The sequence below is a fragment of the Siniperca chuatsi genome, linkage group LG23, assembly GCF_020085105.1.
Source record: "Siniperca chuatsi isolate FFG_IHB_CAS linkage group LG23, ASM2008510v1, whole genome shotgun sequence".
NCBI classification, from domain to species: domain Eukaryota; kingdom Metazoa; phylum Chordata; class Actinopteri; order Centrarchiformes; family Sinipercidae; genus Siniperca; species Siniperca chuatsi.
Window position 1 is genome coordinate 5,968,598 of NC_058064.1, and position 18,058 is coordinate 5,986,655.

Consider the following 18,058-nt stretch of genomic DNA (forward strand, 5'->3'; position numbering starts at 1 on the left):
GTATAGACATTTTTAAAAAGTCTGAAGTGACAATAAGTTATGTATTTGTATTTATTTTGAAATTCTGTTAAATTAAGTCCAATATGTAATTAATCACTACTGATGTTGTATGCTTCACCTGTACACATGGGTTGATTCCTGTAATTATTATGTAAATCTGAATTCTTCTAACTGATGAACTATAACTCCATTACATTTAAATAAAACTGTCATTAATCCCTCAATCTTATATAAAGGCTTCAAATTCAAAGGAGGAAATGAACTGGCTGAGCCGTGCCAGCAAAGTGATCATGTGACGCAGGATTCATGAATATGGAAAGTGGCTGAAAATGCCATTTTTAGCTGCCTCAGGTAACAGACCAGGTTTTCTACTGGCTGCTCAAGAGAACTGAATAAAATCAGTGCCCAGCTGCACTCAAAGGTCAGAAAAAAAGGCTGCAGAATGAATAGAGCTCTCTGTCTTGTGTTTTCCCATAAAAACAGTCCACATAACATGAGGTGAGGTATTGCTCAGGAGGAGCTACAAAGGGTTCTTAAGCACATAATACATTGTGATCATTATAGTCAGATGATTAACAAATACCTCAGAATGCACTTGAATTAAAGTGTCATTAGGCATTCTGGGGATTAGAGACCTCTATCATAGTCAGTAGTAGTTTTATATTTTCTGTTTATGCATGTCCAATTTATTACAAATGGTGTTTATGTATGGAGTTTGCATGTTCTCCCTGTGCCTGCATGAGCTTCCTCCAGGTGTTCCAGCTTTCTCCCACAGTCCAAAGACATGAAGTTTCATGTAGGAACTACATTAGAAAGAACATGAAACTGCTCACAACAAATCTGTGGATTATCTTGAGTAACAGGGTCATGATTTCTGGAAGGAGACATTAGTTTCGTTTTTCAAAGAATTTTTTTTGCCACTTTGAGCCCCACAAGCCGAGTGCCATATAGTCCCATTATATTCAAAAAATGTAGACATCTCTATGGCTGATATCTCCAAAACTCGGCATCTCACACCAAAACAATCTAGATGGATAAATAGCACTTCAGGTAAGAGGAAAAATATGTATTTTTGATTTTGGGGTGACAATTGGCCACAATCCATTTGCTGATGGAGATCATGTGTCCAAAACAGCTACTAAAAGGGACCTTGTGGTTGTGGTGGAGATTGTTTTCTCAATTGCTGTTTCCAAGGTCAAGAATGAAGCTCAATTGACTGACAGCGTCTTAATATGACTTCAAATGTTGTGTGATCAGTTTCTATTTATTTTGGACAATTTTCTGTCCAACAAATCACAAAACTATTGTTCTATATACAATGTATTTTTGTCAGGGTGGAAAAACTTCTGAAACAGTTTAAACCATTATGGGAAATTAAAACTTTTGCATTGATACCCATGGTAATGTGATTATCAGGTTGCTGATCAGCTGTTTAAGGCAGAGTGAGACAGTTTTGACTGAGCTTTTCAGGAAAGTAATTTCTTCAACTTGACCTCATCAGTAGTAGGCCATATTGACAGAGCAATGTTTACTTTTGTGTAAAACCTGATATTGGCTCAATATGTCAGTCTGCCCAAAATAAAAAAAATCCTGCCAAAGTAAAACTTTGTGTCCTTGCGTGTCCCCAGCCAAGGCTCTGGCCATGGGTTGTACAATGATTACTGTCCTTAATGGTGTTTTGTCTTGATATAAAAGAGTTCATTGGTTCTGGAGGGGCTCCACTGGCACAGTGACACTGTCAACAGCAGGAACACCAGCTGCACCCTCCCTGGTCCTGTTCATAAATAGCTTGGCCCCAGTCATGGCCCTGGCCCTGTCCCAGCCAGCAGCCCCCCACCAGGCAGGCAACAGGCCCAGCTCCACAAGCCTGGCTCAGAGTTCTCCCATCCTGGAGGACAGAGGTGTCTCCGAGGCCCAGAAAAATGACAGGGCAGCAAATATTGCTGACCCCTCGCTGTACAAGCAGTGTCATCTGTCACAGAGTCTCTCATCTAATGGGCTCAGAACAAGATCAAAGTGACAACATTAATCATGTGATGGGGAAAATAATTAGAGGGGCAATAAAGGACTGAGCGAGTCCCTTCCCCCACCCTCCAACATCCAGCACATAACTGATTACTGCTTGGCTCGGTGGGTGATGAAAGGGTGCAGGGATGGTTTTAAATGTGGCCATCAGCAGCCAATTACTTCACAGACACCTAAGATCTGGCAGCAGCTACAGCATAGGTGCCAATCAATAAAATCCATCTTGCTAATGTCATCACTTCAACATCCATAATTACTTAGTATCTTAAAAAAAAACACATACACACATTGTAGAACTTACTGTAAACACCATTCAAAATAAGCATTTTTAAGTACCCAGGCTTATAAAAAGTGCACTAAAAAACATCAGAGGACACCCTTTCTAACTATTTAGTGAAAAAAGCCAATCAGACTGCTCTTTTCAAGGCGTTGAAGCAGAAAAACTCCTGTTGTCAGTTTCTTTCAGTCGATGTTATTCCCTCATTAGAAAATGTCACAAGGCCACTGATTGTTTTCACGCTTCCAACACGGCCGGTTGCTTATAAGCAGTATTCTTCAGAGGCATTAGTCATCCACACCTGGCTGTGTGGATCAAAACCCCGCTTTGGTCAAATCAGCCCTCTGCCAGTGTGTGATTCATAGTGAGAGAGGCTTGCCCTGCCCTGACTGTCTGCATGCATGGCACTCCGGGAAGCCTGGTGTTTCTCTCTCTTGTTTACAGATCGACAGCATCACTGGGAGAAGCCGGGCGACAGGCTGTGACAGACTGATGGATGATGTGACACTTGTGCGCCACTGTGTCATCCCTGCATCCACCTCCCCCATTCTCCCACTCACAATCGGCGCCTGAGGTGAGGATGGAGGAGTTAGTTAGTTTCGTTCATATCCTTTCGGAAATGTGTCTGTGGCAACTGTTAGACAAATACAACAACAAAAAAGACATTACAGTTAAAGACAGACATTTAACAGCAGAGTGCTCCACAACCACATCACCAACAGTCAAGAATTGTACAAAAAAGTACAACACAATGTAAGTGACACACCCCCTCATATCACAAGGATTTGTTTAGCAGAGCTATACTTGAAGGTATGACGGATCTCTGGGCATGGGTAGTCTGAAAGGGCGGTACCCTGTACCTCCATCCTGATAACAACTCATATTCACCATAGAGAGGGTGTGATACATCAGAGGATTGCCCGTCTCTTCCTCACCACTCACAAAGCCGTGTCATACTGTGTTGTTGTTGACCTGCAATCTTACTAGACATAAACAATCTTATTAAGTTTGTACTTGTTAAGGGAGTGAGAAATACCAAGCAATAAAACGGAAAGTTAGAATACTTTCCACAAATGATCGATAAAAAATAACCAGTATATGTCTGTCCACTCCAAACTGTCGAAGCTTACGCATCGCATATAAATCGTTGTAATCCTCTCCTGTAAAGTGCATATGCATCAAGCTTAAAGTTGCACATTTCTTCCAAACCATGCATCTGTATGTAGAGAAATGCCTGATGGGTAAATTGTGGGTGGCTGACAGCTCACTTGATTGTTAACGGCGAGATGACAAGGCTAGACCTGCCGCAGATGATGATGCTCAGGAGCGGGGGAAGAGCAGATAAGATGGGTGACAAGTAGAGGTGTCGGGACATGAGGGCACACCAAATGAATCTGCATAGAAATGAGCAAGCTCCCCCCAAAAATTACACATCTCAAGATGTCATTGCAAAGAAAAGAGAAAAAGAGAAGAGAAAACTACCGCCACGGTCAGCAAATGGACACCGCCTGTCTGAGATCGCAGACCATAGTCATACTCTGGAGAAATGTCATGCATAACTAACGGTCATCGACTTTTCAATGCTGCCGCATAATAACTCACGTCAACAGTCAGCAGGATGACTCACAGGGTAAATGCTCCTTATCTAAAAAATTAATGAGAATTTAAAAAAAAATAAGAATACTTGTATAAACAAATATTTCTCCATCATGTTCAATATTTAATTAGAATTTGGCTTTTGCGATTCAGTTATGTGACAAAAAAACTGGACATAATCAATGGACTTTTGATAAGGAAGTCTGGGTAATAGGCCTGCCGAAATTCAAATTAAGAGATTAAGACATGTCCGCCAATTTCCCAAATCTGTAAAGCGAGTAAACAGCTCTAAGTAATGTTTTGTATGCTGTTGGATGGACTAATTTTCTTATATTGATTTGACTTACCCTGCCATCACTTAAACCCTCCAACCACATATTCACAGAAAAGATGGCAATTAAGAGAACCAGTGGGTCAAATTCAATATCGACTGACAAAAGTTTCTTAAGTAACGTTTTCAATCACACCTTCTGTGATTCTCAAACACTGCTGCGAGGGAGATCAATAGCGTTCCTCCACAACACTCCATGATGTGGAACCTGCTACTTAGTGAAGTTATTATTCACAATCAAACTTTTGCATTTGCAGAAACAAATCTGTTTGTTGAAAAATGGCAGCATGCTGTAAACTGAAGATTCACAGCCAGGTCTTTGATTTTGTAAAGCCATTTTAAGTGGTAAGCATTATATTGTTTTTAGCCACACTGGGAATTTCTTATTGACGGACAAAAAGTGAGAAAGCCTCAGAGGAAATTTAGGATTGTCACTCTGTTTTTCTAGAATTCTGTATGACAACTTAATTAAATGAAAATCTATAATCGTTAGATCCAATGACGGCAAAAACTTCTCAAATTTTGTTTAGAAAAAAAAACATGAAATTATATAACGTTCATAAACTAAGACTAAGACAGCAGATTTGAAACGTAATCAATCCAAGAATTCTGAGCGGGGGGGGGGGAGATCCTGTAATGTTTTCACCACCACTGAACCTGCTAATGGTTTCTATTGTTGTGGCAAAATTGAGTTCAAGAGATTAGCTTGAAGCTGAGACATGGTGAGGCAATTCTCTAAATACACTAAGCACATCACTCACTAAATGGGAAGGTGCAATAATATCTAGTCTGTCACATACACACAGAGGAGCAGGTATTCTTAGAAGTGACTATATTGTTTAGTCCATCAAGAAATTAAAAAGATATATGTACTGAGGTGATGTACAAGTCCGCACATTTTAAACTCGTCGAATTCTCCACATACAAATATATATGTTAGAATTAAATCAGCTCATCATAAACAGTTATGAAGAAATGTCTTTCATTGCTGCAACTGTGATACTGTCAGGGGTCATCTGAGTAGAAGGTGAGCCACTTCCTCTTATCAGTGCATCCAGACCTCCAACCAGCCTTATCGCCTGGAGATGTTTGGGCTAGCCATGCACCGTCACCTTCACACCAACACATGATAACACCTGTGATCATATGATCATACGTCGACCCATCTGTCAGCTCTGTAATTTTCAGGTGCTTGATTAATGGGCCTAGCATGTTTGCTTGAGAGCACATCGTTGTCTTATAGGAGCCAAGATGGCTACCTGTCTGCCTCCCAGTGACAGGGCAGCCAAGTGCCTTAAAAGGTAATATATTGCCTGGCTGTTGGATACACTGATACGCTGCACTGCGGTTCAATCCCGTGCGAAATTACCCTTGACACATGAGATCTTATCTCTGCTTACCCAAGGGCAACAAAGTATGCCCATACATGAAATAAATCATTGTGTGGATGTCATATATGTTTTAGAAGAAAAAAAGGTCTTAGAAAGATGCACTCTCATATATCATACATTGTTATTGTCAATGCATGAAGAGAAAACAGTCAGTGTATCTTTGTCACAAGATCTTAGTCGTACAGTTTATCCTCCAAAACATTTTCGATTCACGTGCTGAGGATATCTAATGTCTTAAACTATGATGGACACGGTCTTTACCTGCAGAGCAGAACTTAATTTTGAGATAAAGATGATAAATATCTGAGGTGGAAATGTGCATCAAATGATAGACAAGATATCTAGATGTGCCTTGTATCTGATGGTATGGTGCAGCCATAAAAACATGATGACAGCATCACAACCAGTGGCTTCAGTGAAGCGCTGGAGCAAGAAGATAATTGAGTCATTGTAAAGTCATTTTTTTCATCATAAAAGCCAATTACCAATTACCAAGTTCCAGCCACTCAGCTGTGAGAATATGGTACTCTTCTTTGTCCTGTGTGATGATAAAGTGCATATATTTGCATTTTGGACTATTGGTTGGACAAAACAAGCAATTTGAAGTTTCAGTTTTTTGACATTTTACTGATAGGACTTACTGATCTCCATAGTATTTTAGTTTTTAATGATAACAGAAGTAAGAGGTGTATTTGAATCTTATTCTACTGTCCAGGGTTCAATGTTAAGATTTTTATTTTTTTCAGAAGTCTACTTGCCCGAAGTCAATTTTTACTTGCCCCTATATAAATTGTTAAAGTAGCTAATAGCTAAAGTTAATTGTCATGTTTAATCTTTATAAATGAAGTATATGAATCAGAACAAGGACACAGTGTGTCATAGATGCAAAGCAACAAACATTATTGCATATCGAAAATGATATGACAACCCCCCCCGTTCTCCCAGTGATGGACTCCTTAAATGTAAGTGAGTTACCCGCCGCCATTTTCTCATGAGTAGGGATGGGTATCGTTAGGATTTTATTGATACTGCTATTCTTATCGATACTCTTATTGGTTCTTTTTCATTACTAAATAATTGTTTTTAAACAATATATTATTTTAAAATAGAATAAATTCAGAACAGGATTAGATTGCATATTTTAAATATAACTAAATGTTGTTTCTAGAGCAGCAACAGTGTTTACAACAACAGTCACTAATATTTAAACTCAATAACTCACTGGAAACAAATCTAAAATGTCAGTAAAATAAATCATATTCCTAACATCAAAATACTGAGTGATGTCTGTGTTCTTCATTCTTTCTGAACATTAGTCAGTATCCATCAGTTATTGCTGGTAGAGGGAGAAGGGGCTGGTTTGTCTCAGCCAGCAGTAAGTTTACAAGAATTTGCCAAATTTTAAGATTTGTGGCAAACAGTTAGACTACATACAGACAGCTTTGTTTAACTTGCAATCCCTATTGTTGAGCCCTGCTGTTGCACTCACTGTAAGTCACCATATAAAAGCAGATAAACACAGCAGTTAAACACCAAAAACGCCAAAAAGTCGCTGCGTGAGCCGTCTTTGTTTACCCAGCTCTCCAAGGTTACAGCAAGATTTGTTTGCTACCGATCCCTCCTCAAGTCAATTAGCGGCATGTATACCTGACAGATACTAAGTAATAGCTGCACCGAGCAAATTATTCTGTCACAGGTCGCTGATATCACATTGTTTCAAGGCCAAATTATTAAACCCTTTCTCTGTTGCACTGCAGCCATTGCTTCACTCATGATTTACTATCATATCGTTTCCCTCCAGTGGGCCTATTCTTAGTCCGGGTATCATCCTCATCATGTGTTGGAGAGAGGGTTATTTTTAGTCAGGCTGTCACGTGACGTCAGTGTAAGTGGAGTCTCACAGCTGTAGGCTACTGGTACAACATGTTACAGAGCCACAGCTCCCAGCCAACAAATGACTAGCATCCTGTGGATCTCATGACATATTGAGTAACATCACCTTAATAATTCAGATAGATTTAATCAACATACATTTTTACTATGCTCTGGACAAAAATAAAACTGAGGTTTCCTACTGCCTGAACGCTGATGGAGACAATAATTTACTTTTATATAGACTTCATTTTGACAGCTTTCAGTGAAAATGCAACCATGTTTTCCAAATGCATTCAAACAATAGCTCATTCAGTCATGTTGTTATCCCAGCAGTCTTTTTAGATGTGTAATTGCACTGTGTCAAATGACGGCAATCAAGATTTACTATGAAAAAGAGTGTTTTATTTTTTATTATTCTCCTTAAAACGGTTCAATCTGTTAACACTGTCCACTGACTTTGTCCTGCTCTGTAATTTATGATGTGGGAACAACCCACGCGCTTGAATGAGAGTCATTCAGAAACAAAGACACAGAAAAAAGGTTAATGTAATTACTGATTTCTGGTTTAGAACTATTAGCCCTTCTATAAATTATGAACGTGGATCACTTGAAGAAGTTTGAATAATTCATTTATGCATTATGCCATTTGAGTACCAAATGTATGCAAAGGCCACAGAGAAGCTAGTGAAGGGCGCACTGAAAACTGAATACTTCTTGCTTAATGGAAACTATTCCCGCTAGTATTGCTGGAATCTCTTCTATTACTTTTAATTTATTCAGAAAGTTAAGCAGCTATTAACATAACAAAGAAATGCTATTTGTTGCACATTTTGAGGCAAACCAAAAATCCAAAGGAGGTAGAGTAATTATGAAGTATCACTCTGCAATTAATGTTTTGATTACCACCTGTGTTCTAAATAAACTGGAGCAAAACAATGAAAGAATAAAGAATACAAGGCAGATCCATGCACACCTGTAGAGATCAGAGCTGATCTCAGGGCCAGAACAATTCATTACAGGATGGTTAAGTACAGGAGTGATTGACACACTATAATTTTCCTGGGCAGTATTATCTATAATTGAGCTCATTACATAACATTAAGAAACTTCTATCATTACTGAAATGTAGTCATTTAGGTACTTTTTTCGCCACTTTCTGAAGAAGGGAAGGTTGTGTCATGCCATCATGCTTGACAAACATCGGCTGGTGGTTCTGCACTGTAATTTTCATCTCAGATCATCCACGGTTATCAGTCATGGTCAACAGATTCACTCATCCCACATCCCCCACCTCAGAGAAAATAGTTTGGCTCGATGGTTTCAGAGAGTGGAAAGTTAGACTAAGAGGAAGAGACATCATTCTGCTGAAAGCCTGTAATCAAACTTTCTTTCCTCAACGTTTTTGGCAGAGTGTCACAACAGTAAGAGCAAAGAAAATGGGAGGTCATGTGTCATGTCAGCATTAAGCGTCTACAAATTGTTTACGCTACTGTCTTTAGCACTGTGGAAGACTGCAGACTGGAGTTTTACACTTGTGTAGATTCTTAAAGGCCACATTATTTAGCAAGCTACCTTACTGACAAATGTAAATGGTCAAAACATATATGGGACATACTGACATACTTATTTTACGATGATGATGATGATGATGATATGAATGTTATTAGACCAGCAAATTTGCCAACCTACAGTACGTGGTATAGCTTTAGACACTCTCACCTTTTGCTTTTTTCACTGAGGTTCAATCTCCCTGGTTCTTTTGCTCCGTCCTCTAAGGTGTCACTGAATTATGGGAGATTATTTCATCCTGAAGCTCTGAAAGCCTTAAACAAGGTCTTTGATTTTCTCAGATATTTGGACAGAAATAGGGGCTGTGCAACTTCAGAGGATAATCTGACAAATTTAGCTGTGATTGGCTGGTTTTAAGGAGAGTTGATGAGTTAGATTCAGAAGTTCTGGTGGTGATATGAGATTTCTGTTTTCTTCTAAAGAGGCCATCGTTGAAGTATGGAGAGCACTCTTCCTTTCCTTATGCTTCAGATTAGAAGGTACATTACCAGAACATTTTTACTTTGTACATTATGTCTGTTGCTTTTATGGCTTTTAGGAGAACAACAGCCTCAGTTCTGGTAGTCATTTACTACTGAAATAACAGGCATGTCTCATTTCAGTCCATTTTCCAACAGATATGCCTTTAACCCTTTTTTTTTTTAAATACAGTGATACAAAATAGGAAATTTATTACAGCTAAAAGGTGAATCGGAATCTGCTGTAAAATGAACATTGGAGCTCTCAGGTTATGAAATGTCATTAACAGTTTGGCGAGGCAGCTTATGGAAATAAGGATGCGTTGTTTAGTCAAACATTTTAATAACTAGAAATTACAGCCTTAAAGCGCTGCCATGCAAGCATGTTTTAGCTGCTATATTAACTCCTTAGCCCAGTGAAGTGTATGAAGCTGTCATCTGGTGGCCCATAATAAACACAATAACATGGTCATCATGAGACACAATGTTAGATTTCAATGATATCAGCTGGTGAAAAGTCTTATTTATATAACAAGTCAGCAGCTAAAGGCCCATTCTGAAGGACAAGAATTCAGTAACCATTCCTGACCATTATATGCTGCTCTATTTTATACTGCTACATGCAACTGTCCATGACATTTGTGACCTTTTGTAACAAAGAACAGGATTGTGACTATAAATGTCAGCTCACCCAGTCAGGCCAGAAACTATACTTTATGTGCTGCTAAACATCTAGTGTCATGAGCAGATGTCCAATGATCTCTCAACTTATAACTTTCTAAACATATGCCCATATATTGTTTTCAGTGTTAGATAGAAATAAACAGCAAAACCTACATTCTCATATTTAGCTCTAAGCAGCCCAGGCTGACTATTCCTCCACAATAACTCACCAATCATTGCCACAGCATGGACCAGTCAGAGTGGGAGGGCTGATTGCGGCTCATCAGCCTGTCAGCTGGAAGTGCATACTGAATGGAGCCCATGGTCGAGTGCTTTCCCTGCTGCCACATTTTCCTCACTTGACTGCAAATCAAATGGTTGTTGTTTTAGTCTTAAGATCAGTTAAGTTGTGGAAAAGATGAGAAAAGGTCGATTATTCGGCACGTCTTGGCCGGTTTATAGCTTCCACTCACACGTAGGAAGATAAGCCTCTTTCAGCCTATTATTTGAAAAGCAGATGAAGACCCACTGAGGCAAATGCGATGTGAGTGGACCCACTGTGGCACATCACATGATTAGCTGCTCTTGCTATCCTGCGCCTGCAGCTAGGTGCCATTGTACAATGCAATTATAGCTGAGTCTCCTTCCCCATACACTCCAAACACGGCTTATCCTACAGATTTCACTTCTGTGCAGTTCTTGGAGCCTATAGACCCATATCCCAGCATGCACTGCAATCCCCTGGCTGCTTAACACGATTAAAAGTAATGGAAGTAACCTTGCGAATTTGCAGCCTCCTCTAAACAGTTTGAAAGTGAAGCACTCCATCTCTTTGTCCAGCCCAACACTTTGGCTGTGTGAGCTAAATGAACATCCTGCTGAAGCCCTTTTCTCATGATAAAGTGACTGCTGCTACTGCTGGAGCTACAAAGAATGGACATTATATGGGGAGCACATTGAAAGAACTGCCAAACCCTGAAAACATCCATTAGCAACATAAAACAGCACAGAAATAAAATGCTACTTTGTGTACTAAGCGCATTTAAAAAGGTCATAAGAATGCTTATGTCGGTAGGCAAGGGGTGGTTTTCTATCTTCAGTAATATGCCATATAGTATTGGCTGTTCTACATTTCCAACAACTGGCAAATACATGCTCTTTTATTTTTGGGGGCTCCCAAGGCAGTTCACTAAGAGCTAGAATATTATTTTCACACATCAATTGCTCCAGTTGCAAATAAAGCCCCTAATTAGAAGCAAATATAAAATTATGCCTCTCAATTACAGACTTTTTAATTAGGGAGAGCAAATGTGTTTTGAGAACGCACAGATGCACATCAATTCCAAATGATTTGTTGTTTTTTTCCATACCCCTGTCTTACTGGCTAAAGAAATAGAAGTTCAAGCAGACAACCTCCCACCCAAGTCCTTACCAAAGTCCTGATAGAAACATTTTAAATGCTTTTTTTAAAAGCAGTGATTTTGAAAATGACAACATTTGTGAGACCGGTGAGAAGTGGTTGGTGAGATTTACTTTGGAGAGGATAATACTGATATCTGAAGTGAGAAAGAAAATTGAAGAAAAGAAAGTGAAAGCACACAGACAAGGAGGGGTCATCGTGTTTGTGCACATTATTTGAAAAAAGATGTACTGCAAGAAAGACAGAAAACCACAGTGTCAAATCAATAGTTGGTTGTTGCTGTTTGTCTCACTGTGATCTAACATCATCACTGCAGCAATTCAAACTCAGAAGGTTTTAGATAAACAAACTACAAACTTACAGCTCAGTCAGCCAATACATGAGGAGCAGATTATTTTATGCAAATGCTGAATATGTAGAGTTGATATCACTCCCAACAAGCAAACCCCAAGCTCAGCACAGCACAGATGTGGGAGTGTGATAATAAATGTCAAGCAGGGGAGTTAAGAGCCAACAGGTGGACTCTGGAGTAGAGATAGGACTTATATAATGCTACATGACCAGCAAAATCGATGGTAGCAGTGAGTGGTGGCAGCAGTGTTACAAGAAGAATTGCAAATAAGCAGTGCAACAGCAGAGGAAAGACTGAGTAGCGCATTTAACGCTCAAAAATGTATGCTTGGAACAGATCTGTATGAAATATTATGAGGATTGATGAGATGACCATCAGTACATGCATATATGCTTGAGGTCTGCAATGAGTGTGGCAGCAGTGTAAACAGTACTGTAGAGCAGAAGCTCAAGGTAAGCTTTACACATAAATCCATTACTTGACGAAGCATTTCTGTAATTACAACTGCATACAGCCAGAAGAATGTGGAGATCATGTAAATATGACTACATACTGTATAGAGTAACGTTATTAAAAGTATTTGTGATAATTAATAAATAATATGCCATACGTATGCCTGGTTAATGTTCCGCAACGTGGAGTTTGATATTATGTGATGTGTGATCTCGTTCTACTAATACATTAAACATGCCAAAAATATTGCATTTTAAGAATTTCGCGCGTCGTTTAACATTGCAATAAATGCCCGTTGTCAGTTGATTAATTGTGTTTTTTGTTGTGACAACGTAGTGGTTAAGGTCTGGTTAGGTTTAGACACAAAAAACACATGGTTTGGGTGCAAAATATCCCGACTACAAATACCCGGTTTTGTGCCAGAAAACGGCTGCAAAATGTCCGACCGGTTACTTGAACTGTGACTTGACTTACTTCAGTCACAAGTCTGCTAACAACAGCCATATTAGATAAGGCTAGCTATAATATTAGCTTTGGGTACATCGGCATGGATATATTAAATGACTTTACTAGCTCATTGGCATTAAATTTGCATTTGCATCAGGAGGCTGTACTGGTGTGACAGTCTGACAGAGCGCCACCTGCCGTTAGGAAACCGTATGTGATGGTGGAACACGAGCGGCATCCCACTGTAGTTATCGGCATATGCCGCTGAACCACTAACCTAGTGGCATACCATCCATCCATAGACTGTATAAAGATAACGTTACCATCAGCCACTTATCGATCTCGGTGTCACTTCAATAACACAGGCAGCAGCTAGATAACGTTAACCTCATAGTATACTAATTCACCAAGCACACAATAGCAGACTGAAAAGTTAATGGTCATTAGCACAAGCATACTATTCTTACCATGGTGTTGTGAAGCAGTTGGATAAAGGATTGGTAACAGCAGGAAAGGTAACCTCCAGCTTCTGGCTTGAAGTGCGCCGTTGACCGTTAAACGTCAGAGGCCGAGAAATGGTGTACAGTTGTAACTTTAGCTAACTGTTAGCAGCAGCAGAGAAAGCAGCAGAAACACGGTTATTTCCTCTGGAAAGCCGTACCGAAGCGACACGTTAAGGCTTCTTAAATGCCACATAACCAACAGTTGTAGCAGTATAGCATAAACATGGCGGAGCAAATAAAGGAAGGGTCCATTAGATGTAACGTTATGCTGCTAGTCCAGTGTTGCCATACTTTAAGCCCAATTGAGCTATTTTTTATTTAATTGGACAAGTAAAAGTGGTTTCGGGCGGCTTGTGATAATTCCGGCTACTTTTTGTAATATTTTGTAATAGGCTCAACACACAGTGACTGATTGATATGATACCAAATTACATTAAAGTTTATTACAACTATAAATTACTATTCAGTCAGCTCTATGATAAAAGACTCCTAAAAGCTCATTTTCTGTTCTTCAAAGTGAAGACTTTTTATGTTTAATTTAAGTTTTGGCCTTGGATGTATTACATTAATAAAACAAAAGGCCAAAGGCAAGTCCTAGGACTCATATTCAGATGTCTAATGGACAAAAAAAAAATTAAAAATTGTGCTAAGTTTATGATGATTGGGCGGATTTGAGGCTCTGATTAGGCTACTTAATTTCAGTCAAATCTGGTAACACCGCAAGTGCCTGAACTAGCTCTCCTGCACTCTATTTCAGCCCTCACATTATTCAAGTTGCTATTTCTTACCAATAACCAGTGATCAAAGCAAACAGGTGCAATTGCAGGTGGTGCAGTGGCCATACAGTGCCTGTAAGGGTAAAATAATGTCCACAACAAAGGCCTTGTGAGGCTCTGGCTGTCTTTCATCTGGCTGAGGCGAGAGATAAAGAGAGAGAACATGCGAGAGAGCATCATTACAAGTCCATCTACACTCTTTATCTAATCACTAATGGCTTTGGAGAGGAGTTTCAAAACCATCAACACTGCTCTTTCACAATGTTTCCCGCAATGTTCCCCTTACAGCCAGCCATTATGTAAACTGGAGTGCAAAATATGCTGTGCCAGTCTATTCTTGCTCCCTCTCTGTCTCTTTCATTCCATATGCCAGTCAAGATGACCTTTTTTCTGGTGATGGATGCCAAAGTTGCAGTGATCTCTTGTGGACTGGCAGTGATTTTAACATCTGACGTGACCAGATTTTCAGATTATTCAGAACACATCAAGAGCCTGTCAAGGTGACCCTCATATCTGAGAAAAACCATCTTCATGTACAGACTGTCATACAATAAGGCAGACAAAAGAAGAATAATGGCGTTTGGATGAAGAACTAAGCTGGTTTTCTTGCTGTTCTTTATGTTAAAGGTCAATATTTCACATGTCTTCCTGAAGGCCGCTCCATACCAGCCAGGTACAGCTTTTCCTGGATCTATACCATCATGCGCCCAGTGGATGATTCCTGCTAGTGTGGGATCATCGGTAGCACCACGTGGAGAATGACCTTTCCAGCCATGTGTCACCTGCCCATGATGCTCCAGGTGGCCCTCTCAGCATAGCGTTTCTGAATGTGTATGTTGTAATGCTCCAGTGAAGCAACTCAAAAAATAGGAAATAGAAAAGAGGATCACAGCAAAGTATTGGACTCAAGCACACACACACACACACATACTGCCACAGATACACACTATTTTGTATTCAGCAGCAGTTGGCAAGTGTTTGGTTTAAAAGAAGCCGTTTACACAGTTGGTATTAAAGCTGCACAAGGCAAAAGATGGCAGCACCAAGACTATCAAACCTTGTTGAGTCCAGCTTCATGTGGAAAGAACAATCCTTCTGCTGTTCAGGAAAACATTTGCTCTTTATATGATTTCTTAATTAATGAAGCATTCACAATCAGGTGCAAGCAGGTACTATTAAGAACTCTGCTGATGAAGATGCTCTGAGAAATCTTTGATGTCACAAGAAACCAAATTCACATATACCTTTTTAGAGCGTCAATTTTTTGTTGTTGTTTGCCTTCTGGGTTTGATCATCGGGACATTTAAAGTTACTGTACACTGTGAGTATTTTTTTGCAGGGTGCATTTCTTGTTATTTGAATCTTTTTTTTTTTTTGTTTTTACCATGAATCTTATTTTTTAATTCACTTGCTGGGGTGATGGCAAAAATACAAATGTGTTGCATGCAGAAATTGTTCTAGCAAAAAAGGTATACAGTATAAAAAGTATTGTGAATCTTCGAAGGATCATGATGCAACAGGTGCAGCAGCTTCTCACAAATTTTAATGAACTAATTCATCACTTTATGCCTGAATTTATTCATCACTTTATACAAAAATATCATTGAAATAAAATGGAAATAAATAATAACAATAATGATTTCTGAACACTAAAAATACAACCAAAAAAAAACAACTTTCCACCCATGTCTGATGCACATCTAATCAAGGCACAGTTAAGGCTGTTTTGTACACTGTCCATCACTTGCACTCACTTTATTTACAAAGTTTGTGTGTGTAAATAAAGCGAGACAGTGCGCAGGATGTTTTTTTTCTTTCACAGTCAGAGTTTTTTTTATCTGGAACATCCGTCCATAAGACTTTCTGGTGTGCAAGAACCTTTCAGTTATTAACAGCAGGTGATTATCAACTCTTTGATCCAGGAGCACCAAACATGAGTTTTCAAAACAGGTGCGCTCCTAAAAACTGATTTCCCATGTGAAGGTGACAATACGTTAATTGGATGGATTGCCTACCTCAAGCAAGGTTAAAGTCTCTGCATGTTGATTTTCATAGCATAGGGAAATTAACAGAGGCCACTGACTGCTTAGCAGGTAGAAAACAAGTGTTAAGACTTTAGAAAATGCCAGGCACAATGTCAAAAATATGACATTTGCAGTTAAGGGGCTAAAACACCCAAAACCATCCAAGTGGCCCTTGAAACAAAAACATTGTTCACGTTCTTTGAGCAACAAGTCATGAGGGCAGATTTCCAGGCATTCAAGGTCCAAAGCCCCCAGGACAGTTCACCTTCTGCTGGAGTCAAATGAAACCTAACAGGGATAATTGCCTTGTTAGGACTTCCCATGAAGTAAGCTCCCCAGTGAGCTGCCATGGGAATGGTCATGCATATATGGATGAACCCTGCACTCAGCTAGTAACCACCTGTCTGGCAATGCAAATATTCCATAGATGGGGCGGGTAGATGTGGGTAGTGATGGCTGACGGATGAATGGAAGGACAAAGAGGACGGAGACGATTATGTTTTAATGGTTGACAGCTATTTTTCAGAGTAAGTGTAGATGACAGATGGATGATTAGTGTATGTGTCTGTCTAATCCATCTGTACAGAGTCTATTCACACTCTGTTTACATATTACAGGATGGCAGAGAGAGGTGAAACTCCGGCCACTCTGGCTTCTACACACCCAGGATTCACCAGGAAGATTATGTTTGATTCTCTGACAGAACGCTCGATGATGCTTGTGTGTGTTTGTGTGTCCTTCCCAGGGGGAAAGCTCCGAATGAGACTCTGCTCGGGGCTGAACATGCACCTCTGCCTCTCCCCTGCTGACTTAGTAGTGCTGATAATGAGGAGGTGGAGGAGGAGGAGGAGGAGGAGGGTGGGAGGGGACGCACATGTTTGTGTGTGCTTACGTGCCAAGCAGGAGTTGTTGTTTTTGCACGCATCCCAAGGCAGGTCCAGTCTTAAATCACGCTACGCGTCAACACGAACACAACGGCCACAACTTCTCAGAGGGAGGCCGGCGCTGTCATGGTAACAGCGTAGAGTGACCTTCAGAAGCTGTTGATGCTTCCCAGAGCCGCCTCCTATTCTGCTTGGCATGGACGTTGTGAGTCATCAACAACATTCAAATTCACATTGCTCCCTCTCTTGAGGTTTGGGCTTATTAAAATGGATGAGCAAATGGGAAAAATGATGGAAATAGCAACGACTGAACTGAACTAACAGCATTTTCAGCTTGTGCAACCTGATTACCATAGTCAATAACAAATCTATCATAAACAAGATCCGTCAAAAATCTGATTTTGATAATAGCACATGCAGGATGTTGTGTTCCACCATGAATCCATCAGTATTTACATACAGTAGCATGAGGATGCGGGTTGTTATTTAATAATAACTTAAAATTTTATACAGGAAGTGCGTCAGCGCTGACTAAGAAGAAGCTCCACTGAAATTACTCACAACAAACCGCAGGTGGAATATGAAAAAACACTTTAGATCAGGAGGATTTGGCACTGGATACCCATACTAACCTCTGCCTACCTATTATATAACACTAAGGGTCACTGAGCACATAAGCCTGTACAAAAAAAAAACCTCAGAGCCATGATAAGCTATCTCTTGGTATCACACTGATGGGTTCCAGGCTGGGAACACTGCCACCCACTGGAGAAGAACAGGAAGTGAGACGTGGTGGGGGGAACCTCTCCATCTTCTTCAGGATCACTCGCTGGCTGAGTTAGTTTCTGGAGCACAAATGCTTGTTTATCACCGTACAGTTCAAATAAATGACGGCAGTGCATTCACAAGATAAAACATCGATAATGTTTCCAGCATCCATTAAGAGTCTGTGGGTAGCAAATGTAGAGCAGCACTTTGTCATCACATTTATAATGAGGGTTAGTCATCTATCTG

General features: G+C 39.9%; 2 long non-coding RNA genes across 2 annotated transcripts; one reads left to right on the forward strand and one right to left on the reverse strand.

The window, feature by feature from the left end:
- Positions 1-1,089: 1,089 nt before the first annotated feature.
- Positions 1,090-14,625, reverse strand: LOC122871500. Its single transcript, XR_006376881.1, has 3 exons — positions 13,325-14,625; positions 10,416-10,548; positions 1,090-2,936 (listed from the first exon to the last, which is right to left on the reverse strand). It is a non-coding gene; the product is annotated as an uncharacterized LOC122871500 (long non-coding RNA).
- On the forward strand, positions 12,180-16,875 carry LOC122871499. The gene is made up of 3 exons (XR_006376880.1): positions 12,180-12,409; positions 14,510-14,636; positions 14,764-16,875. It is a non-coding gene; the product is annotated as an uncharacterized LOC122871499 (long non-coding RNA).
- The last annotated feature ends 1,183 nt before the right edge of the window (positions 16,876-18,058 follow it).